Raw genomic sequence first — 27,105 nt, 5'->3', positions numbered from 1 at the left:
CCCCCTCTCCCTGGTTTACAGATGATCGTCCGAAGTCAGATGTTCCTCTCTCTCTCTCTCTCTCTCTCTCTCTCTCTCTCTTTCTGTTGATTTTTTCATTTCGTGAAATTTTAATAAACTTTACACGGAACGACTTTTACTTCTGGAATATATATATATATATATATATATATATATATATATATATATATATATATATATATATATATATATATATATATATATATATATATATATATATATTCTTTCACCGTTATCCCTACATTAAGGGGTCGGTTACCTGATGCGCCTTCTCCTCCACTGCATCATCATCCTCCACCAAACCTCTTCTCTCCATATCTTCCTTCACTTTATCTCGCCATCTCATTCTCTGTCTCCCTCTCGATCTTCTTCCTCTAACAGGTTCCTCACAAGCCCTCTCCACTCCCTCATCGTCATCTATCCTCAACACATGCCCATGCCATTTCAATCGTGCCTCTCTTATTACCTCTCATATTTACCATTCTCTCAAGCAGCGATATTCCCATAATTCCACCTCAGCATCTCATCTCTTTTCTCTCAAGCTTTACCTCCTCTTTTCCTCTTAGAGCCCATGTTTCCGCTCTATACATTAACAATGGTCTTATCTCTGAGTTATAGATCTTGACTTTTAGCTTGATTGGCATTTTCTCATCACATACTACTCCAGCTACCTCTCTCTACTTACCCCATGCAGCTTTTATCCTGCTGTCAACTTCAGCCCCACATCCTCCCTCTTGGCTTAAAGTAGATCCTAAATATTTAAACTTCATTCTTGTATTACTATTCTGTCTCTATCTTCCCTACTGCTCAGCAAAACCTCAGTTTTATTCACATTCACTTTAAGACACCCCTCTGTTAAGGCTCCTGCCACTCTCCAACCCTTCCCTGGAGGTCGTCTTCATTTTTAGCAATAGTCAGTAGATCATCGGCGCACAACTACTCCCGCAGCTCCTCCTTCCTAATCTCTTCACTCAACACATCCATGACCAGCACAAACAAAAATGGGCTTAATGCTGACCCCTGGTGTAATTCAACACTAACTTCAAAGTTTTCTGTTTCCCCAACTGCTATTATCACTTTTGTAATCGTTCTTTTATATAATCATCTCGACCAGCCTAACCAACTTTTCTGGGACTTTCCTCTTCTTCAAACACCAAAACATCACTTCTCTTGGGATTCTTCTGTATGCTTTCTCTAGGGTTATAAATGCACAATAAAGCTCCGGTTTCCCTCTAGCCTCTTTTCCTTCAGCTGTCTCACTATGAAGATGGCATCCACCGTCCCTCTTCCTCTCATGAATCCATACTGCTATTTCCAGATCTTTACAATCTCTCTTAATCTCTCATCCAATATTCTCTCTAAAACTTTCGATTCATGTTCTGTTCGTTGAATTCCCCTGTAGTTACCACAATCCATGACATCTCTCAGTCTCTTGGCATTTCTTCCTCTTCACATATAGTTTTTAATAAATCCAGCATCCATTTCTCCCCCACTGTACTCAGTAATTTGATCATTTCAATTTGGAACTCCGATGGACCTGGTGATTTACCATTCTTCATCTTCCTTAAAGCTCTCTTCACTTCTTTATCCTGTCTCTCCATCACTGGTCCCTCCACCCTCTGTGCTTCCCCCATCTCCTCACTCTCATTTTCAGTATCTACCAGTTGTTCAAAATACTCGCGTCATCTCTTCTTAAAGTCTTCATCCCTATACAATATATTTCCATTACTATCCTTAATGATGCCCAATTTACCCATATCCTGTCTCTACCTTTTCCTCAAGTTTGAACTCTTATGGATATCCTTTTCTCCTCTTGTTCCTAGTCTTTTATTCAACAAACAAACAAACAAACACACACACACACACACACACACACATATATATATACATATATATATATATATATATATATATATATATATATATATATGTATATATTGCATTTACAATGCTTTGCATTCGGTGACTGTATATAAAGTAATAACGTTAGATTTCATAATTAAAATGTTTAGTAGGCTTCACGATCTGCTAATCCGAATGTGTTGCAAACATTACCAAACCTCCGAGGGTGTGCGAGGGGGGGGGGGGGGGGGTGGGGGAGGGGGGGGAGGGGTGAGGGGGAAATACAAAATGTACCAAAAATATACAAACCAGCCGACGCACATTATGAAATTCATATGGGTACAATTGCCTCTCTCTTTTGTCCAGGCCATAAGAAAATAATTATCGGATTTCCAGAACCTGGAAACTTGGAAAAACATGGCAAATTTTTTTCTTTTTATTTTTCCCACGGTGGTATAGGTGTTTTCCATGACACCGTTCCAGGCTGAAAAGTCTAATGAACGAGCTGAGCCAATTAAGCAGAGCAGTTTAAACGTTCATTAGCTTTGTGCATAACCGGTTTATTTTCCCCAAATGGTCCCGTGCTCAGGGGAAGGAAGGAGATATATATGCTTTGGTTAAAATAAGCAAACGGGCGAGCAGGCATTCTGGATCTAATTTGGCCAATGACATATTTTATTTCCACTTCTAACTTGCACTAAATAATAGGTTCAATTATCAATACCTTTCATCTCTCTCTCTTTCTCTCTCTGGAAAAGGTTCCAGTCAGGTAACAGTAACTTTTCACTTTTACAAAGAATAATGATAGTTTATTTATAATAATCATTATAATATATATATATATATATATATATATATATATATATATATATATATATGTGTGTGTGTGTGTGTGTGTGTGTGTGTGTTTCTATATATATATAAGCGAATACCACAGGGAAATGATAAGCAGAAAGTCAATACCCAGCGCTTTCGCCTTTATTGAGGCATTGCCGAGGCTTATTTAATGAAGTCAAGTGCATCTATTGTATAATATATATATATATATATTATATATATAATATATATATATATATATATATATAGACATGCATGTCTTTTAAAGACTACTTTCCTACTGCTGTCTAAGTTTGCAATTCTGTAAGGGCTTGTTCGCCCCATTTTCCTTCGGCACAGAACTTTGGAATCAACTCGAACATAGGGGACTTATATGACCATTCTGGACTCGATTAATTATCTCAGATTATTCATCGTTAATTAGCTGTTTCTTTCGAGATAATTGCGGGACATGATCGCTAATGAGGCAAAGAACTGTAGCTAAAGTGGCGTAGAAGGAGTCACTCAGCCAAAAACTGGTACAGAATTTTGAAAAGGAAAAAGAGGGAAAGTTACTCTTTTATTTTAAATAAGAAATACTAATAGATAAACCCAAATGATCCTTTTTGAAACGAATGCTTGGTTACTTTTAGATTTATCGGGCTTATTTTACGAGGCGGATTGTGTGAGGTACATACGAATAAAATAATTTCATAGTCTCCGCATTTCTGACTATGGACGGCTGATGAAAAAGCTGAATGAAGGCTAGAGGCTGAAGTCATAGTTTAGTTGTGTACGTTAGTCTCTGTCTCTCTCTCTCTCTCTCTCTCTCTGATTCGATAATAGGTTCTCAAACTAATCTTATATATATATATATATATATATATATATATATTATATATATATATATATATATATATATATATATATATATATATATATATATATATATATATATATATATATATATATATATATATATATATATATATATATATATATATATATATATATATATATATATATATATATATATATATATATATATATATATATATATATATATATATATATATATATAATATAAATAAAGGTTTTTTGCCACGAAGGAAAAAATGAGAAAGCGAGATAGCCGAGTACTTTCGGTCCTATTCGGACAGTAAAGGGTCCGAATAGGACCGAAAGTACTAGGCTATCTCGCTTTCTCATTTTTTCCTTCGTGGCAAAAAACCTTTATTTATACATAGCATCACGTTTTATATACTTCGTGATCAAGTTATTCATATATATAATATAATATATATATATATATATATATTATATATATATATAAATATATATATGTAAACTAAAATTGATACCACAAAGCTCTCCCCTCCCCAAAAAAGGCTTCATGGCATAATCATGTTTATTACTTAAAAACTAAGAACATGCAAAATGACGTATGCGCTCTGATCTTATAAATATGAAGAGGACTGGAACATACTTTGGGCAAAATCAATAGTTTCATGCCAATGTAAAGCCTTTGGCACATCCTGTTATCAGATACCCTCAAAAGAGCGTGATGCACCAGGTTACACGCTTGCTTTCATAGCAAATTACAAGGACCTTGAGTTCAGGAAGGCCTTTACTTAGCTAAGTAAAAGACAAGAAGTCGAAAGGCCTTGCAGAAGTCCATCGTTTCTCTTTCCTTCGTGTATTTTGTCTTTATATATATATATGTATATATATACACACACACACACACACACACACACACATATATATATATATATATATATATATTAATATATATATATCATTCGAGCTACAAATGTCCTTTAATATCTAATTCGCTCTACCTCGGAATTTATATATTTCTATATATGTACCGAAGGGGAATTTTAGTTGATAATAATTTCGTCCCCCCATGGGATCGAACCACTGTCCAGTGGACGGGAAACGAAATCAGAACGGACAGTGACGTCATCGAGTCGGCCTCTCTGTTGGCCGACTCTATAACGTCACTGTCCGTTCTGATTTCGTTTCCCGTCCACTGGACGGTGGTTCGATCCCATGGGGGGACGAAATTATTATCAACTAAAAATTCCCCTTCGGTACATATGAAAATACATCAATTCCGAGGTAGAGCGAATTAGATATTAAAGGACATTTGTAGCTCGAATGATTTATATGAATCACGGTGATGTGATAAGACATTCCATAGTTCTCGTTCCATTTGGCATGGTTCTTTCAACTCTTTTTCTACCTGTAGAGTTTTCACTTTCACAAATCTCCACTTATATCCAGCCCCACAATTCATAGTTCTCATTCAATTTGGTATGTTTCTTTCAACTGTTCTTCTACCTGCAGGAACCCAGGTGGCATTTCCATAAACTATTCTATCAGTGGTCCACTGTAGGCATTACTTGAGGGTCTTTGCAGCGTCCCTTCGGGGCCTAGCTGCCACATCTTTCATTCCATTTGCTGTACCTCCGTTCATATTCTGTTTCTTCCATCTGTCTTTCCACCCTCTCCTAACAATAATTGTTTTATAGTGCAACTTCTTTGAAGTTTTCCTCCTTTTACACCTTTCAAACCTTCCTACTCTCAATTTCCCTTTCATCGCTGAATGACCTCATAGGACCCAGTGCTTTTAGCCTTTGGCCTAAGTCTTATATTCTATCTATCAGTATCTCATCTGCACATGGAATATGTGTAATCTTCCCTACAATATCCTTTTTCAGTCTAGGCTACCATCTGAATACTTATGTACTCGTAATTCTTACGGGTTTTTCTATTTAGAAAATCTTTGCATAGTTTTAATGACAGCTCATGTTCCAGTGCCGTATGGTAATTCAGATAATACTTTATGAATAGATATATTAATTTTTGATGTTTTTTCAGTGTACCTGTTTTCTACATCTTATTGTGCAATAATCTAAACTGGAGATGTCATTCAATATTCGAAAGATTCAATCTGATTCAACCATTATTCGTCCAGTGTTATCTCCCTGCTTTGTGTATGCCTACTCATTTTTATTTTTTCTTAGAGTTGTCCTACGCCCCATCTACCTACTACTGATGTGAACCGCTCTTTTAACCAGGCTTTGTAAATCTAGTGGTGGTCTGCTTGCTATTAAACCGTCTAGTTTCTGTCATTACTCAGACCTAAACCCTCTGTTCTATCCTAGGCCCTTTTTTCTTTATATAAAATCTATGAGAAAGGCAAGCACACATATACTACACACGAACACTTGGACGCAGATGCACAAGGCACAGACACAGACATGCACATACAAATACACGCACATATTCATACATATATATTCATAAATATATCTCAAGTATACAAGGACCTTTAAAACACTCTGGTTTAAAGTTAAGGACTATAGTATTTCGGTGGACTCACTTCCACCCTATATTTCCTCCGAAATATAGTCCTTAGCTGTAAACCAATGTTTTAATGGGCCTTTCATACTTGAGACGTATCCTGTTTTAACAAAGGAATTTATTTACATTTATTCATGTATGATATATATATATATATATATATTATATATATATATATATATATAAAATGCATAAATTCATAATTACCTAAAACTAAGGAGAAATACACACACACACACACACACACACACACACACACACACATATATATATATATATATATATATATATATATATATATATATATATATATATATATATATATATATATATATATATGTATAAATTCACCACTACCTAAAACTAAGGAGAAATAGAGCCAAGGAAGAAAACTTGATCGTCTGAAAATACACATACACTTGTAAAACGGAAAATTCCGATAGGAAATTTTAGATAGCCTTGCCTGAGCGCATTTATGTGATTATTATCACGGTAAATTTCCCCGAAGACCATTAACTGAGAAAGGTATTAGGTATTAGACTGCAGGAATATATGCAAGAGCCACAAATATGAAGGTTCTTGCCTTTTCTTTTCAGTTCATTAATTTTGGCCGTTTCTGTGGCCGCTCTTGTTATTTTTAGCTTCCGGTTTTGGTACGAACGGATGAAAGAGCAACAAGAATCAATTAAGGAGTTATCGCAGATGTGAATATGTACTGTATATATTATCGTTCGAAAGCAACAAAGACTAGCAATACACTCGGAGTTTGTCTCTGCTATTTCAGAGAGAGGAAAGTAGCAATACGTATAAACATATATCCCTAAATAAACTTTGGTAGATACACGCCATAATATGACAATCTGGGTGAGCTGTTAGAATTTAGGCTAGGTGGATTAGAGTTAAAAGAGCTTCTTCAGCATTTTATTATCAGCTAAATATAACAACTAGAATAATAGTCCTAAGATCAGTTTCAAATGAACAGAAAGTTAATAGGTACTGATTGTGAAGTTTGTAAGCCAAGAGCTAATCCATAATCTTTAGTTTACTTCAAACAAAATCCAGTGGCGATGCCGAAGACCAATTTACAGTTTAATACTAGTCCAGACTTTGATTAATTGAATAAAAGGTAGCTTACAATCTCCAGACTTACTTGGAACCAAACGAGGACCAGCTCTGAAAACACAGCAGGTCAATGAAGTGAAACATAATATTCTTCGAATGTCATGGACAAATATCTACTGTAATCGTGGCGATCAATGCAGAAATACCTAAATAAAAAAAATCATGAATTATCTCTGATAGGGAGCCAAAGAAGGTTTTAGTGATGCACAGTTCTCAGGGAGAGGGTAAACCCAGAACTTCTTTGGTCAGTAATTGAAAATAAATTCAATTTCGCTTATACAGAATGATTCAAGTTTTGCAGCCCTCATAGAAATTAAGAATGAAAACGTTATGATAAAAAAAGATGTTCTCACAAGTGAGGGTGGATCGAACTTTGGCCGAGGAGGAACTGTATGATAGTTTTCAACAATTATCTAAAATAAAGAGCGTTGGTTATTTTTTCTTCTCTTTATGTACCGACGACAAAGAATTTGTTATTTGTATCTTTGTCTGCTGCAAATTTATTTATTCATTTATTTATTTCTTGGGAAAACCTAATGGAAATAAAAGCCTACTAGAACTTCTGAGTACTTGAAAGGCAAGATGACAAATAATTACTGACGAATATCCTTATTAAATGATCTAGTTATAAATATACACACTGAAGTATTCATGAGGATTCCAAGTCACTATTTTCACTTACTTGGGGAGCAAGCCTACAAACTACTTTGTTGTTGTTTTTCTTGCTGTTGTTGTTCTTGTTAGGGGGCGGCCGGATAGGAAAGCCCTATGGAAAAGCCTAAAAAGGTCTGAGAAAAGTGTTTCGTGCCGAGTTAAAGATACACGAATTTTAGGATAGAATATTTATGATTTATTTATTAGAAGGAAAAAATAAATATACACGTTAAACAGTACAGAGAAACCATTTCTAATAAAATATAGCGCATTTATCTTAATTTTCGTTGGTGAAACAACGCGCTATTTGACCGTAGATTTTAGCACGCGCCCCGGTAAGCTGGAGGTCGGATCACCCCTTATGTATAAAATGGGACTCAGACGTAAACTGTCTAGGGATGCTGAATATATTTATCGTTAAATTCAAATGTGCGTATTCCATTTTTTCTATTTTTTGTATAAAATGGGTCTCAGACGTAAACTGTCTAGGGATGCTGAATATATTTATCGTTAAATTCAAATGTGTTATCATTCTATTTTTGTATGTTTTCTGTATTACCTAGTGATTTATAACTGCTAAATAATAAAAACGATTTCTTTCATATTATATAGTTACAAGGTGCTGAAAAATTATTTGGAGATATAATTCATGGTAACTGGAGAGGCAATGGTTTTATTGGTGCAAAAATAAAAAAATCAAGTAAAGAACAAATTGTGGATTTGCTTGATTATCAAAGTTAAAGTTACGAGCTTCTCCCGATTGTTGTACAGATGACCAAGAAGGAGTTCGCAAATCGGTTTCATTACGTCTGAAGTATTGCTAATGCTCCCATATTTGCAGATTAATATCTGAAAGGCAGGTAATGATCAAGACACTTCATAATGCTTCGCTCGTCTTCCATCCAGTCACGAACGAGTATTTATTCAACATGAAGCCGAGGGGACAAACCTCGGACCAGGCAAAACATTTTTAATAAGTTCTCAATGTGTCGAGAGCAGGAGAAACCTTGTATACGGTCCACAATGATGTATCAGTGGTAGAATGTGAAATTTTATAAAAAAAATTTTTTTTATAAAAAGCTTTCGAACAAATTGCTGGCTTCATCTTAAGGTGATGAAAATAGGATAGGGTTCGAAAACTTCATACATTTTTATAGTCTCACATTCTACCACAGATATATTTTTGTGGACATTGTAAAAATGTTACGTTTTGCGAAAAGGAAGCATGTTCCCGGTAATCATGTCATATTATCGTATATTCTCATTTTCTCGACGTCAAAATAATACTTTTATTTGCTATTTAAATCGTAAAATAGAACATGAATCACAAAAGTGAAAACTAAATAACAAAACAAATACACACTAACATTCATACTCAGGGATTACTTGTCTGAAATAAGATTAATTCTTCATGATCAATCAGCAATTCTTCTTAGTTCTCGTTTCATGCGTGTTTACCTGGCATCTTCAAGATCCAGAACTTGTATATCACTCGTTGCTTTAATAAATTATGTAAGTGATTTATCATAAATGTTCTCCCTCTAAGAACGAGATGATTTCTGAGGATCGAAGAGTTCAGCTAGTACAATTATGAGTTTACTGAAGCTTAATTTAAGCGACTGAAAAAGAAAATATTACTGGAGAAGGATGAAGATATTCGACTAAAATAAACAGCTCGAAAATGCTACATAACAAGATAAAGGATCACGGAAAGCATTGCTACTCTTAGCAATGATTAAGCATTGATTGGTACTCTTAACAATGATTAAACATTGCAATTCTTAACAATGATTAAGCATTGCTATTCTTTACAATGATTAAGCATTGCTATTCTTGGCAATGATTAAGCATTGATTGGCACTCTTAGCATTGAAATTGCACTCTTAAGCAATAATTAAAAGCATTGTTGGCACTTCTAAAGCAGATTAGCAATGACTGAAAACAGCGAGCGTGATCACAAATTAAGCTGAGAAAAAGTTTAATCTAGCAAAGAGATCTCAAGCAATGCTGAGGGCCAGTAACCTATAAACTTGAAATGTCCAAGAATAAAATTCTGATTCTTCAAATGACTGCTGAACTGAGAAGTCGAGGAAGATACAACACAAATAAATGTCGGAAAACTACTGACCTGGGGCAAGACCGTAGAAATAATACAAATGAAAACCAAACCCCCAGACCCAATTAAAGGAAGGTGTCTGAAGACGCCCAGAGGCTAAACACGGAGTTAGAAATATCCACTCTTTCACTTTTCTCGTTTTAATGAGAGGCTAGACGATGCCTCAAGAGGATTCTATAAGTTTTTCTGTCATTTTTTTTCTCCATTTGTGGCGTCCTTATGGGTAGGGAGTAGGAATGTGAAGGCATTTGTCTGTTGTGTTATTTGTTCGTTTATGATTATCGTGTTCATATGCTTGCATGATAATTTTGCGCGCATATGCTCATATACATTTTCATACATGCACTTACACGAATATTAAAAATTGTTCATAGTTTTTTTTTCTTTGTAGCAGGGAACGGAAGTAAAATATTTTTTAAATTTCGTATCCTACGATAGTTTGTTTTTTCAAACGATTTTGCTTGAGAAAAGTCCAACAACAATTAATTTGTTTTGTTGTTGTTGTGATTTTTGACATTGTTTTTTGTGACCTTTGATTTTGGACTCTCAGTTACCCCAAGTGGCTGTTAACTTTAAATCGTAGTTTATTACAAGTAATGTAGATAGTTAGATCTTTGTAAATATTACAATTTAAATTCTACACACAGAGGCGAGCTATGAATAAATTACCAGGTTTGACATGATATTTTTTTTCTTATTTCTTATCTTCTTTCACACAGGCTCTAGTCAGCTAATTGGGTTCACTTGATGACAGAACCAAGTGAAAACCAGATACAATTTAGGTATAAAAAATAAGTTTTTATTCTTCTGTAGAAGCAAATTATTGAGAAGCCTATTAATCTGTCCGTCCGCACTTTTTCTGTCCGCCCTCAAACTTAAAACCTACTGGCGCTAGAGGACTGCAAGTTGGTATGTTGATCACCCACGCTCCAATCACCAAATGTACCAAATTGCAGCCCTCTATCCTCAGTAGTTTTTATTTTGTTTAAGGTTTAAGTTAGCCGAGGCTATAAGTTTTATGGACCGCGGCTGAGAGTTTCATCCAACATTACACGTTGTACAGTAAAGTCGTTTTACTTATTTTAGTTCATTCCAGAATTTGTGTATACGATACGCGCGGGAAATCGTCAACCTAATTTGGCAAGTTTCATTAGCTAAGCGCTTTTGCACGACGACCCGGAGTCTGTACCAACTAAAATGCCTTAAAAACATTGCGTGTAAAAACGGAAGCCCTAACAAAGCACAAAGCAGACCCCTGAACACGACTTCCTAAGGTAAGCGGTTTATGAAATACCGAGAAAAAATACAGCATTGGATTTGAATATTCTTCAGGTGAAGCGTCAGTAAATATAACTACAAAAACAATCTTTAACAATTTGCCAATTATCTGTGGAATATTTGATGTACATCCTCTTTCATAACCTTATATTTTGACTTTGTGCAAAGATATTAACTAAATTCTCTATGCTATTTCATTTGATAACTTCCATTTCGAGAAAAGGTGGGCTTCTTCACGGCATGTACTATAGATTTTTCTTCTTTAAGGTTAGGGTGAAATGATATTGTTTTTCGCTTACTCGGGGAGTAAGCCTACTTTGTTGTTGTTCTTGTTTTGGGCGGGGTTAAGGAAGGTCTATGGAAGAGCATAAAAAGGTCTGAAAAAGGTGTTTCGCGTTGAGTTAAAGATACAGGAATTTTAGGATAGGATATTTATGAGCTATTGATTAGATTGAAAATGTGAAAAATAAATCATGTGTATATTCAATTCAGTTTTCGTTGACGAAACGACGCTCTATTTGACCGTAGATTTTGGCACATTTCAATTTACGTTAAGTCAGCAGTGTAATGTTTACAACTTATGCGTGAGGGGAAAATCTTGCACGCGTCAGAGTAAGCTGGAGGTCTGATCACGCCTTGTTTTTCAAGGTAATTGAAACGGGTACAGCAATCTAGGGAAATAGGCATTAGCGATTTTATTTGACCGTCTCGAATTGTTGAACTTTACAGGATGCTACTGCAGTTTTTTTTATTCTTCCATTGGGTGGTTATACTTAATGATTATTCGATATGGGATCAACTACAGGAAGGAAATATCTTTCTCTGTCCCTATCGCACTTTCTTTTTACCTCTCTCTCTCATAATAACCACTTGTAGTATCTATCTCTCTCGCTTACTCCCCACTCATATAATATATTTGTATAATATGTATAATAGTATATATATATGTATATATATATATATATATTATATATATATATATATATATGTGTGTGTGTGTGTGTGTGTGTATGTGTGTTTGTGTGTGTGTGTTTATGCATGTATATACATACACATACACACACACACACGCGCGCACACACACACACACACACACACACACACACACACATATATATATATATATTTATATATAATATAATTATACAAATATATATACAGAGTGCTTCGAAATTAGAGGTCCCCTCTACAGCATAAACTAAAACTGATATGGACAAAAACAAAACTAATTCAGAACAGATATTTATTTAAGTTTCTCTCTGAGTATTTTATATTATGTGTACTTCAGCCTGCATTCTTGAGGGATATGATTTCATCAACTGCAAAAAAGCTGAGACTCAAACTCCATTTCCCTGAGCACTTCAGTCACCTCTCTTCGCAGGTCGTCGAGGCTTGGTATACCATCATAGTTCACTGTGCACGCTTCAACACGATCCTTTAAGATGCTACCAATGTTTTCACACACATTAAGGTCAGGAAGCTACCTGGAAATTCACTTAACCAGAAGAAATCGCTAACACTGTTTCGAAGCAGCTCCTTTGTTTGAAGAGCCTTGAAACATGGTGCCTTATCATGCAAAAATATGACTTCTTCAACAGATAATAGATTTTCAGGATCTTTGAGGAAAGGAAATACTCCACCAGTGAGCACAGTTTCTCTGAAGTATTCGCCATTCCATGACTGTCCTTTTTCTTTGATGATCCACAATAACCGTTTGGCTGTGAAACAGAAAAATACCAGACATTCATGAAATTTCACAACTTGGCGATAGCGCATGTCATCGCTGATATCATTCAACTTTGCAGCCCAAATGATGTCATTTTTATGATTTGGCTTCCTGACTGTGTCTGTGTAAATGAAGAATTTATCTGATGTGGCAACATGGAGAAAGTCAGCTTCATTCTAATCTTTAAGAAATGAGCCACAAAACCATGCATGGTCTTCTCTCTGTTGCTTAGTGATGTTGGGCTTGCTGATAACATGAAATGGCTCGATTACAGATTTTTCCAACTCACGATATACAACACTATAACTTCTCTTCTTTCCCCTTTTTGTTTCTAGTTCAAGTGCCAATTTATGTAAAGACTTTCTTAGTCTACCCACTGCCTCAGCTATGATGTCTTTTGACTCCTGAGAAAGGACTTCAGGCCTTCCAAGATTCTCACTCTTTTTGCGATGACAGTCATATGGATTTTTGTTCCAGTTTCTTTTAACAAAGGATTCATCTCTTTTAAAGCATTTAGCTATCCAAGAACGTGAAATGAAAGATGCGCCAGCATCCCTGGCCTCTCTGAAGGTTATAGCCCGGATTTGGTCAATCCATCTGATATCCTCCGAGTCGTTAGCCATGGCTGTATCTAACTCCTTCATTCAGTCTGAAAATACAAGAGAAATAAGATGAAAAATAGCTTAATAGAAACTAAGGATAATGTACTTGGAGATAGGCTATAGCAGAAAACTTCATAAATTTCCATTTGTTCTCTGGAGGGGGGGTGCTCTAATTTCGGAAAATCCGGTATATATATTATGATTATAATTAACTGATTGCGTGATTCGGCTATCGTGCATTACCACAGGTGAAAAATAGGTCCTGACCGGTTTCGACTTTATTTCCAAGCCATTGATGAAGGATTGATACATGCTATAATAGATTCACATCAACCTTGCATCTGATGTCTAGGCCAGTCCTTTACAACGCTCCTGATTGGCTGTTGATAAGCCAATCATAGGGCTGGAAACTCTCAGTCTCTCGAGAGAGTTCACATGGGTGGGATCTATGTTCCACCTCTCATGAGGGATACGTCTTTCAAGAGAGGTGGAACATACATCCAGCCTATGTGAACTCTCTCGAGAAACTGAGAGTTTCCAGCCCTGTGACTGGCTTATCAACAGCCAATCAGGAGCGTCGTTAGGGACTGGCCTAGACATCAAATGCACGATTGATGTGAATCTACTATAGTAATAGAATTAACAAATATTTTATACACAGCTGTTTGAGACTACAGATCCCCCACCACTGACAGGTGTCAAGGTAGGAGTGGCTTCAGAACACATTTGGGTAGAAATCGCAAAATAGTCTCAAGGCACAATACCGATAGACGAGCTGACATGTGTCAAGGAGGCAGAGCGGGAAAACTCATTATCACTACTGTCCCCGTGCTGTGTTTACAAATAACTTTCGATATCATACACTTGGTCCATAAAGTCCCAGTACCATTACAAGTATTTATAGCTTGTAACGGTACTAGGACTTTATGGACACCCTGTGTAGTATCGAGTTTATACATGTCCTGACTGATATGATGAATTCGTATTATGGCGATGCCTTCCTTGTATAAAGCTAGATTCAATAATATTCCTTTACAGTGCATTATTAGAATAGGTTAGGTTAGTTTAGTTCAAAGGATCATTCCAAGGGGGTAATTTGGGTAAGGGAAACATAATGAGATTATTTTCAAGATGATTCAACAATTGGTTTTTGAGTTAAGGTGTCTCACTTTATCAGGGAAGGTTCGATTTTCGGTTACAGTTTGGGAATATGCAGTCTGGTTATACAGAAAGAATGAAAGACGACCGATTTATAAGAATATTGTGTAATTCAGACGTATTACAAAAGTGAAGGCGAGGAAGATATTAGGCAACGGTTATTGGAAAGGAACGGTCTTATTACAATTAAAGAGTGTGCTGCTGATAACCTTTATGTTTATGTGTACAAAGCTGATCATTTTGTAGAAGTTGTCAGCATAGTGGTTCATCCAAAGGTGTACATATATATATATATATATATATATATATATATATATATATATATATATATATATATATATTATATATATATATATATATATATTTTACATATATAATATATATATATATATATATATATATACATATACATATACATATACATATACATATATATATATATATATATATATATATTATATATATATATATATATACACACATATATATACATTTATACATATGTATATATATATGTATGTATATACATAAACTTTATCATTTACACAATTGTTCTGTTCTGTGGATGAATACAGTTATTAACAGGACCTCACTGAAACTGGAGATATTCATCATTTACACAATAATTGTTCCTTGCATTAATACAGTTATTAACAGGAGCTCATTGAAAGTGAAGATATTTATCATGTACACAATTGTTCTGTTCTTTAATATAGTTAATAACAGGACTTCATTGAAACTAGAGATATTTATTTTAAAAAGTCACAAGCTTTCCTGGGCTAACAGTCCTCAAGCCGGACATTGAAGACTGTTAGTCCAAGAATGATAGCAATTTTTAGAAAATAAATATCCCCTTTAGATACCATACAGTTTCAATGATGTCCTGCTAGTAATTATATATTGCATTATACACAGGAAGAAGTGGAGAGAGAGAGAGAGAGAGAGAGAGAGAGAGAGAGAGAGAGAGAGAGGGCAAAGCTCTTTACTTACATATATCCAGTTATATTAGTTGTATCCACCATATGTATGGTAAATATGTAGGGCTTCAGAAAGAAATCATAATGATACGTTCATATACGAAGTTTCCTAAATATCTATTTATCTAACTATGTATGTATGTATGTATGTATGTATGTATGTATGTAATATATCATATACCTAGGAGACTGTATATGAACCTATTATTGAAAGTTTCCATAAACAATATATATATATATATATATATGTATATATATATATATATATATATATATATATATATATATATATATCAACATAATTATCAAGCTTAAGCGCGCATACAACAAATATAGCCTAACATAGGTGTGTAGCTGTGCTCTTACTCTCTCTCTCTCTCTCTCTCTCGTTTACCATCGTATAACAGAGGTAATGAGGCTTGCTAATACAATGCACCTTTGTTCACATTTCCCCTTTCCAGTTATCCCCTTCACCTATGCCCTGGAGGAGATACAAGAGGGAGGGGAGAAAGGGTAAGTGCCTTGGTAGGGGCAGGGGAGAGGGAAGTGAGGGGAGGAGGAGGGCTTAATTGGGGAAGAGGAGTGGGAGAACCGAACAAGAGGAGGAGTAGAGGAAAGAAGGTAATGGCGGTGGATAGTCTAACCGGATCCCTTATTGTCTATGCTTTTTTTTTTTTTTTTTTTTTTACAGTCTGTGGTTCAGGAGAAACCCATTAGGAAGGTGTGTCTTTAATCCGGATTAAAGGAAATATAGCCACACTATTCGGAATGCCGTGAGAGAGAGAGAGAGAGAGAGAGAGAGAGAGAGAGAGAGAGAGAGGGCTCTCTCGCGACGGAGGTATTTTGATACAGATTCGAGCGAGCGTACCGAATAACTGCATCGCGTCGGATTTGATTACGCTTCGGGAACAAGATCGTCCCTTTTCATGTACAATATATTTTGCGGGCAAGAGCCCGTGCTGGCACAAAGCCAGTTAAACCATAACCAATCAACCAACCTGTACAATACTATCATAACGTATAGTTACAGGATATTGAAGAAAAGGAAACTGCTTTGGAAATAAGATGAAGAGTTTTGCTAATGAACTGTGATACGTTTGTTAAAAGATTAGCATTCTGCATCAAAACAAAACTCCAGCTTACTCTGATGCATGCAAGATTTTCCCTTTATGCATACGATGTAAACAATATATTCCTAACTTTTAACGTAAATTAAAACGTGATAAAATCTATGGTCAAATAGAGCCTTGTTTCACCAACGAAAATTAAAATAAATACGCTAAACTTTATTGGAAATAATTTTTGTATACTGTTTAACACGTGCATTATTTATTTTTTACATTTTCATCCTAATAAGTAAATCGTGAATATCCTAACCTAAAATTCCTGTATCTTTAACTCAATGCGAAACAACTTCCTCAGACCTTTATAGGCTTTTCCATAGACCTTTCCTACCATACAATCATAAACAACAACAACAACAACAACAACAAAGTAGTTTGTAGGCTTACTCACCGAGTAGGTGAAAATGAAATTTATCGATTTCTTACAAATATCACAGTGGGCACCTTTTCGGCTCTTCACTCTACGTGGAGTTTAGATTAGTCACCCAAGGGCGTTTGCTTTCTAAAAAAAAAAGAAAAACAAGCTCATACCTTCCTTCTGTGATTGATTTTCTCGCCAGTAAATCTGTTTAGAAAGAAGACTCTCTCTCTCTCTCTCTCTCTCTCTCTCTCTCTCTCTCTCTCTCTCTCTCTCTCTCTCTCAGTAGAATCAGTGTTTATAGCCTAATTGGCTTTGGTTCAGAGAATTGAAGATCGATAAATGTAAATGATACGTGAATGAAATGCATTATTGTATTTGCTCGTCTTCTGCCGTGATTTGACTCTGTCTGTTCATTAAATATCTCGAAACATCATTGATGGGCGTCTTCGTTTTGGGGGTAAGGGCGGGAACTGGCTGTTCATTTGAGGGTGGGTAACAGCAGCAAAAAACTGAGTGGATTGCATTTTGAAGCCCTTAATGCACGGTCCGTAAGTTTATCACTAAAATTAAGGAATGACCTACATTAAAAAGTAATATCTTTTGTTATCTCGAACAATTGTCCAGAGTTAGTTTAGTGTTCATATCAATTAGTGCTGAAATGTGAAGTTAGTTGGAGGTACCATTATTCTTAAGAGGCTTTTGTTTTTCAGTATGAGACGTTTTCTTTAGAATATGTTATCCGATTAGCGTAAGAAAATAATTTTAAAATATGGCATATTCCTGTTATGAAAATACTTCGTATTGTGATAACAAAAACCCATGATCTATAGATCAGTGGTTCTTTAGCTTTTTATTACCACGTCTCCTCTAAGAATTGGTTCTTCCCTTCACGCCCCCCTTTGCATCTATGAGTGAAATTCCCTCCCAGATTTAAAGGAGAGAGGAGAGAGAGAGAGAGAGAGAGAGAGAGAGAGAGAGAGAGAGAGAAGGGGTTTCGAGGGATAGGGAGGGAGGCGAGTAGTTACAAAACATGGTAAGTCCAACTAGTCTAATGTAATAGACTATAATCTTTTGATTACTAGTTCCCCATTCTTGTTAAGAAAATAACGAATGTGATTCGAGAATTTTCTTAGGGCTCTCGCCTCCCCTGGAAATTGCTGGCTCACCCTACTTCAAGAACCACTGATCTAGATAAAAAGAAATTGTAGTTGTAGGGAAAGGGAATGAGTTTACTTATGTAACAAATAAATTTCAGACAAAGAAGAACCGTTACAGATGCTAAAATGATGTGATAAATATAACTCCGTTGTATATGAAGACAGGGTCTGGCTGAGAAAAAAAATTCCCGTACTCGTGAAAAATATAGGATTATTTCTCTAACACAAAGAAGTGCGGTTTTGCCGTCTAGGAAACTCGATTTTCTAGTGTAAAAAAAAAAAAAAAACGTTACTTCTTGTTTTGGAAGAACTCATTTCCCAGTTTGGGAACAAAGCGTCTTTTTTTCCCAGCCATTTATTCCGAGAAATTACTGTTAAAATGAAACTGGATTTTCCAAAGGGAATGCAACGTCCTCTTTTTCCTTCCGGTTAAAAGACGCTGTTTTCTAGTTAGAGTAAACCAATTTCTATTTGAGGCAAATTGCATTTGCAGCATGAAGACGACACTTTGCTGCTGAGTGGAAAGTGCAATGGTTCTTATATCTTCATCATTGCAAGCTGGTATTTCGCGTGGGCAATATCAACGAGTAAAAAAATGCGAAGAAGAAGTCGAGTCGTCTGTACAGCGGATAAAAATGGACACCGAAAATATATCGGTATAATGCTGTATGAGCAGCGGCCAACGAAACTCTCAGCCGGGCGTGGTGGCCAGTGTTGTTTCACGATTATGACTAAATTTAACCTTGAACAAAATAACACCTACTGAGGCTAGAGGGCTGCAATTTGGTACGTTTGATGATTGGAGCGAGGATGATACACCTACCAATTTGCAGCCCTCTAGCCTCAGCAGTTTTTAAGATCCGAGGGCGGATAGAAAAAGTGCAGACGGACAGACAGAGTCGTCGCAAGTAACCTTCGTCTACTGTAGCCTCCGTTATGATGTGTATTAAGCTTTCCCTCGTTTGTTCAGGATAAGAAGGTTTTAATCTCTTTACCTTTAGAGTGAGCCTGCAACTTTTCGTGTCTCTTAGGAGACTGACGTAAAGTCATAAGTGGAAATGGAAGGAGAGAGAGAGAGAGAGAGAGAGAGAGAGAGAGAGAGAGAGCAGGGTGATTTCCTTTTGTTAAGAATTTCACGGTATGACTCCTTCAACAGAACGCTTTTCTGGAGGTCATTCGAATAAATATGACGTCTAAGATATCTTCCACTATCCACTTATAACACCAAGTATTTCCTCTTACTCGGGGAGCAAGCCTACAAACTACGTTGCTGTTGAAGTTGTTCTTGATAGGGGTGTAGGAAAGGCCTAGGAAAGAGCCTAAAAATGTCTGAAAAAGGTGTTTCACATTGAGTTAATGATACAGGAATTTTAGAATAAGATATTTATAGTTTATTTATTAGAATGAAAATGTAAAGAATAAATAATGTGTATGTTAAACAGTGCAGGAAATTTATTTCTAATAAAATATAACGTATTTATTCCAATTTTTGTTGGTGAAACAAGGCTCCATGTGACCGTAGATTTTAGCACGTTTTAATTTACGTTAAATGTTAAGGATATAATGTTATCAAATTATGCGGGAGGGGAAAATCTTGCAAACGTCCCGAGTAAGCTGGAGATCGGATCACGCCTTGTTAAGCTATATTTTGGTAACTGAATATACCTTTGGAATGAACATAAAAGAAATTGGAGACTATTTTTACACGAGACATTGCAATATATTTCTATTTATACCAAAACATCTGTCATGCATACATTTATTGTAAGACCAAAGTTAAAGTGCTTAATGTCTTACGTTTACTAATGGCATTGAGAGTTGGTAAGATATTCCAAAAACTACCAGGAATAATGGCTATGGATACTCTGCTTTGAGTTTTGCAGTATCTCCGTTTACATTCTCTATAAGTTAATTTAAACTTTTTTCCCCTTGCAAGAAATTTGAAAATATTTCACTAGCTCCTGTATCATTCTTTACTCTCACCAGTAAATACCGAAACATTTTGAAACTTCAATAATGCCCACGCTATACATAGCCGCTAAGAACATGTACTACAATCACCTTGCGACTTATGTCTTCCTTCTCTCCACAACAGAAATACTTTACCAATATTTTCCCCTGGTTTAAGATTATGCTGATTTTCCCCTATCAATATTTTTGCTTTCTGCTTGTTTTATTAAACAGTACATCTTAAATATTATATAACCATACATCTTACATTCCTTTCTATTACCATTCCTTTCCTAAAATCATATTGTTATTCTATTCAGTCCTCTGGAAGCTTTCCTTCAGTCAAACAACTTTTACATACTACAGTCACTGTCACCGTAATGCCATCCCATCTTACTCATAATCCCATACGAATTTTGGTGCCTTTTCATTTTTCAACGTTTTAATTGTATTTCTTACATTCTTGTCGGCCACTTCTGCTTGGAATTTGATATTTACAATGGTGCCTTTCATTCGTGTATCATTTACATTTATCGATGTTCGATACCCTGAACTAAAAACGACAAGGCTATAAATACTGATTCAATTGAGATAGGTAGTGGACACGATTTATTGATGAGAGAATCAGTCACAGAACTGGAAGGCATGAGTTTGTTCCTGTTAGAAGAGTGGCTGATATCTGAAAGTGAAACTCCTTTAGCTGATGGGGAATAAAGTGAAGCTACAGCAACTGGAAGAGAGAGAGAGAGAGAGAGAGAGAGAGAGAGAGAGAGAGAGAGAGAGAGAGAGAGAGAGAGGTTTATTTATTCTTCTGCATAAAAAATTATACAAAGAAACCAGTAGGAGCACCAGATCTACTATGACATACAAAATGCATATTGCTTGCGTAGTAAACCACATTATAGCATCGGTACATAAAAAGGTTTACTTTGTATACAAAAACAATACAAAAATCCAAGCAATAACAGGCTTTACAAATGGTATACTTTCTTGGAACTACAAAGAATCCATGATTATATGTAATCTAACTGTGTTTTCTAAATTTATAAAATATTACAAAGGTCACCAAAGAAACATCAGCGGCATACAAGCTATTAAGAAACAAACGCTCAATATCTACTAGTAGCTCACTGCTTAAATTAATGTTTTAGTGTGAATTCAGACTGGGGCACTAGCAGTTAAAGAGAGTTCGTTGGTGATCTTATGGTACAAGAAAACTATATACTGCCTTTCGATCTCTAGGCGAACAGTTTATCATTGTACTAACTGACCAACCCGGCACTGCCTTGAAGAACTCTGACTACCAATAAACTCTCTCTCTCACTCTCTCTCTCTCTCTCCTCCTTAACACCCCCTCTACTTTTCCTCTCATTTCCCCTCACTCTCACTCTCTCTCCCTCTCACTCTCCCTTTCCTGTTAAGAAAGTTGTTTCAATTACATTGCCCAGTATATTTAACACCTTATGTTGCGCCCCTTCTCACTGAATGACGACTGATAAACTCTCTCTCTCTCTCTCTTCTCCCTAACAATCATTACCTCTCTCTCTCTCTCTCTCTCTCTCTCTCTCTCTCTCTCTCTCTCTCTCTCTCTTTCCTGTTAAGATAGTTGCTTCAATTACATAGCTCACCCCTTCTCACTCCTACTTCCTATCGGGGTTGAACTTGGACTTGAAGGGCATCAGGAATGTCACTGTTCATCTGAGCGACCTCAAAAACTATAGGTTAGACACTAATATCTGTAGTTTTCTGTTATCTTTACGTGTCACCCCTTTGCCACCCCGACCCCCTTTGGTCCCAGTGATGTCTTAGCCCCACAGTATTCTTTTCCAGATGGTAAGTTATATGTAAACATCCATTTTTATATATATAATAGATAGAGAGTGAACTGGAAGTCGAAGAAATGGATGGAAATCTTGTAGTTTAAATCATATAAACCTATAATACAAAACTTCATGAATAGAAGTTATACAATGATGTAAGTATTTTGACCAAAAGTTATGTACAATGCATATATAAAAAACATTTCGAATGATTTCTAATGATTTCTGGTTGATTTTGTGGAAAATTCCTCTTCATGTAATTATATGAATATGTAATTCACTAAAGGTCTGAGGAATAAGAGATTTGGGAGGAAACAGAAATAAATTGAGAGAGGAGAGACATACAGAAAGGCAGATGGGAAAGTAAGGAATTCCTTAGGAGAAAGTAAAGACTTTCCCGTGACAGTGTATTTGTTGGCCTTTAAACGAGATATAATAAGGAAATTACAAAGGAAATAAAGGACTTTTTTCGCCTTGAGAAATAATTATCAGGAGACTAAACAGAAAGTGGTTGCTGAATGCTCCTTTGCAACAAAGCCTTCGAGCTTTTAAAGAAAGTTGTTCAATAAGGGGTTCAAATAAATAGAGGGTGAACTGAGGCACAAAAGAACCAGGGATAAGAATTCTGAGGAGACGAAATTTAATGAACAGAAATGTAGGGGTGAGGGACAAAAAAACAAAAAGTTATATTAGAATCGTATGTCGTGTCATCAGGATAAATACCATGAACCATGGAACCATGAACAACAATCTCTGTCTCCCTCAAGCGTCGTTTATGAAGGCAATGAATGCTCTCTCTCTCTCTCTCTCTCTCTCTCTCTCTCTCTCTCTCTCTCTCTCTCTCTTGTAATTCATAGTTTAGGATCATGATAACAGGCCATAGGAGGTCATAGGGAGGAACCTCTTCATTAAACCAAAATTAGTTAGCTATACTATCCACCACAACAAACATTAATCTAAAGACAGTTTTCATTGTTGTTCAGTACTTCAACAAGTACATATTTTCTACACCCACATCCCCAACCCCCTCCACCAAACCCCCCTCCCCTCTCCTCCCCCTTGTACATGCACGTTTGCTCCATCTATTGGTCTGAGTGAGATATACAACTTTCGCCTTATACGCAGTCCTTGCCAAGGACCCTAAACGACAGGTTACAGGTTGGGCGGGTAACACCATTATCTTCCGGGGTTGAAACGACAGTCAGCATGGAAATATGGTCTACGATTAAGTGTTAAAAACTTTCAATTTTATAGATATTATGGTCTACAGAATTAATAACATTTATTTATAACGAAACTGAAGTAACTATCGAGTAATTACAGTTTGAACGTAAATTCAGCACCCTTCCTCCCCTTTCTTAAAAATGCAGTTGCCCAAATTGAAATGACACTGCAAAGTACTGCCAACTATCGGAGCCTTCAGGAACCATTTCCAGCCGGCTTTATTTGGATCGCTTCGCTGATTGGTTCTCTTCTTTGCCGTTAACGACTCAACTGCTTAGTGTCATTTAAACTATCAAATGGTGGTTGATAGGAAACACAGTAAAAAATGTATCGTCCTTTCCCGTTGACATTAACATGTTTTATAGGAAGCCATAAATTCTTCAGATTTCACCACAAGCCAAATATTTTCAGCCACCTACTTCAGTGAATACAACACCTGACCTCCATCAAAATTGAATAGGCGTTTATTAATGTTATCTATTTATCTATGAGGTTACACATGATTAACTGGAAAAGATGAGCTTGAAATAATCAGAAATTTAATTTTACTCTCAAGAACAAAAAAATGATGTTAAAATCCTTTTGAGCTTTGATCAAATAGAGAAGAAGGGAAAGGTTGCGAAAAACTAAGGGAAAAAATAATAAAGCACATTCCATATAAATATGGACGGAATATTTTTCAGTATTGGGGATATATATATTAGATATATATATATATATATATGTATATAACATATTATTTGGGAGTATATAATATATATATATATATATACTATAGATATATATATATATATAATATACTATATAATATATATATATACATACTTACAAAATCATAGTAGGCGCACGTGACTTCATTGAATAAGCGAATACCACAGGAAAAGTTTGTTGTTTATATTTATCTACAACTTTTTTCATTATGAAGTCATCGTGTTTAAATAAACAAGACTTAAATTTAGAATACTTCCATTATTTGACTTGATGAAACAATATAATTGAATCTTGTTTCATCAACCAAATAATGGAAGTGTTCTAAATTTAAGTCATGTTTTATTTAATTATCTCTTTGATTTTTACCCTTTAGAGGATTAACCATCTGGTATTCTTGGTCATTTTGGTTTCCTGGTAACTTTCTTTCCAACTGTATTTTATTCGTTCATTGACGATGTTTTAATGAAGAAAGCGCTTAGATTTCTGCCTATCCTTTTCCTGTGGTATTCTTTTATACACACACACACACACACATACATATATATTAATATATATATATATATATATATATATATATATCGAGCTACAAATGTCCTTTAATATCTAATTCGCTCAACCCCGGAATTAATATATTTTCATATATGTTTAACCGAGGGGGAATTCATTAAGCGATATAATGACTACGTGCGGGCAAAAGCACTACCACGCTACCGAGGACGAGATGGGCTTGATGCAGTCTCCAAAACAAAAAATACCTGAGAGCGGCAGGTATTTGAGATGGGAGGCGGCATAAACTTATATCTCTTGCGGTGGCGGGGTTGGCTAAGGCTTCACTGCCAGTCCTGGAATTGAGAGGTCGATGGTTCGCGCCTGTCGGCCGGCAATTCTATTATCGCTTAATAAATTCCCCCTCGGTTAAACATATATGAAAATATATTAATTCTGGGGTAGAGCAAATTAGATATTAATGGACATTTGTAGCTCGATATATGTATATGAATCATGGTAATGTGATACGACTTATATATATATATATATATATATATATTATATATATATATATATATATATATATATATATATATACACATAGCTGACCATCCCGAGGCACAACCTGGGAAAACTCTGTATGGCAACTGATAGAGTCTCTGTCTGTTTGTCTGTCTGTCTGTCTGTCTGTCTCTCTCTGTCTCTCTCTTCCCTAAATCCCCCTCCACTTTCTGTCTCACTTCCTCTCCCTTTCATACTCTCTCCCTCTCACTCTCTCCCTTCCCTGTTAAGATAGTTACCTCAATTACATAGGCCAATATTTTTGACATTTTATATTTGACCCCTATTCACCCCCTCCCTAATCCCCCAGTTCCTATTTGGGTTGAACTTGGACTTAAAGGTCATCGGGAGTGCCACTATTCATCGCTGTGATCTTAAAAATCATGGATTAGACACATATCCGTCATTTATGACATTTTACTTTTCACCAATCTCACCCCACACCCCCTTCCTATCGGGGATGAACTTGGACTTAAAGGGCATCGCGACTGTTATTGTTCATCTCGGCGACCTCAAAAACTAGGGATTAGACAGTGATATCTTTAGTTTTCGGTTACTTTTTACTTGTCACCCCTTTACCACCCCACTCCCCTTTTCTGCCAGTGATGTCTTACCCCCATAGTATTCTTTTCCAGATGGTAAGTCATATAGATACCAAGATTGGTTGAAATTGCTCAATGCATTTCAGAGTTATGCTGGAACATACACACACAAAAGCATCCAGACATCCATTTTTTATACATATAGTAGATTACGTGTATTATATAATTGGCATAATTGGCATCAAATGCGTAAGGAATATGTAATAATTTTTACAAAAAGCCACATGAACACAGTTTAAAAGTAAATATTTGTAAATATCTCAAAAATTCATCAAATTAAGTTTTTTGTGCATTACATTCGTTCGAATAAGTGGTATATTATAACCATCACACTGTTCATTAAGTTTAAGTACTCCTCAATGCCTTGTTAATTGCAACAGTGACAGTCTTAATACATAATGCGGGAACTCCCGTCCAAATACATTCTGAATTATTTTTGGATATACAAAATATTAATAAAGAGAAAGTATCGTTGATTGTTGTAACTAAGAGGACCAAAAATAAAAGCGCCTCGCATTTTACTCAACCTCCTATATACTTCTCCTGCTTGAAGAGTAAAATTAAGATTATTGTCAACAATAATACCTAGATATTTGATATTCACAACACATTCAAGTTTCACACCATTGAAGCAAGTATCTGGCAAGTTATAAATGAATTCAGGAGTAAACAGCATTAGTTTTGTGTTGGTAACATTAGGCACGAGTTTATTATTTGCAAGCCAAAACGAAAGCTCACTTATTAATGATCTCATTTTCTCGACACACAATGCAAGTGCATTAGACTGAACATAGAAAACTACGTCATCTGCAATCAGAACCTTACCTGCATTTCCCATGCTAGCAATGTCATTAATGAATATCTATCAAATAATAAAGATCTCCCAATTCAGAGCCCTGTGGAGAGCCTTAATTTTTCTTATTTATTTTACATCAGACATTTGCTTGTTAAGATGCGAATAACGTTTTCTGTTCCCAAATATGATGGTAAGGATGCATTCACTATACCTCTGAACTCATTAAATGATAAGTTACAATCGAGTATTTCTTTATAACAGTATCAAATGCTTTCGCTTAATCAAGAAAAGGGGCAGTCATGAATGATTTTTATGAAATGCTTCTAAGTTATCAATGACAACACGAACAAGGCGTGATCCGACCTCCAACTTAGTCGGGACGAACGCAAGATTTTCTCTTCACACAAAAGTTGTAAGCATTATATTCCTAACTTTTAATGTACATCAAAACGTGCTAAAATCTACGGTCAGATAGAGCCTGGTTTCACCACGAAAATTAAAGTGATATGCTATATTTTATTAGAAATAATTTTTCTGTTCTGTTTAAAATGCACATTATTTATTATTCACATTTTCATTCTACTAAACAAATCATAAAGATCCAATTCTAAAATTCCTGTATGTTA

Source organism: Macrobrachium nipponense, chromosome 2 (genome assembly GCF_015104395.2).
Source record: "Macrobrachium nipponense isolate FS-2020 chromosome 2, ASM1510439v2, whole genome shotgun sequence".
Classification (NCBI taxonomy): domain Eukaryota; kingdom Metazoa; phylum Arthropoda; class Malacostraca; order Decapoda; family Palaemonidae; genus Macrobrachium; species Macrobrachium nipponense.
Note: the sequence above shows the minus strand (reverse complement) of the source record.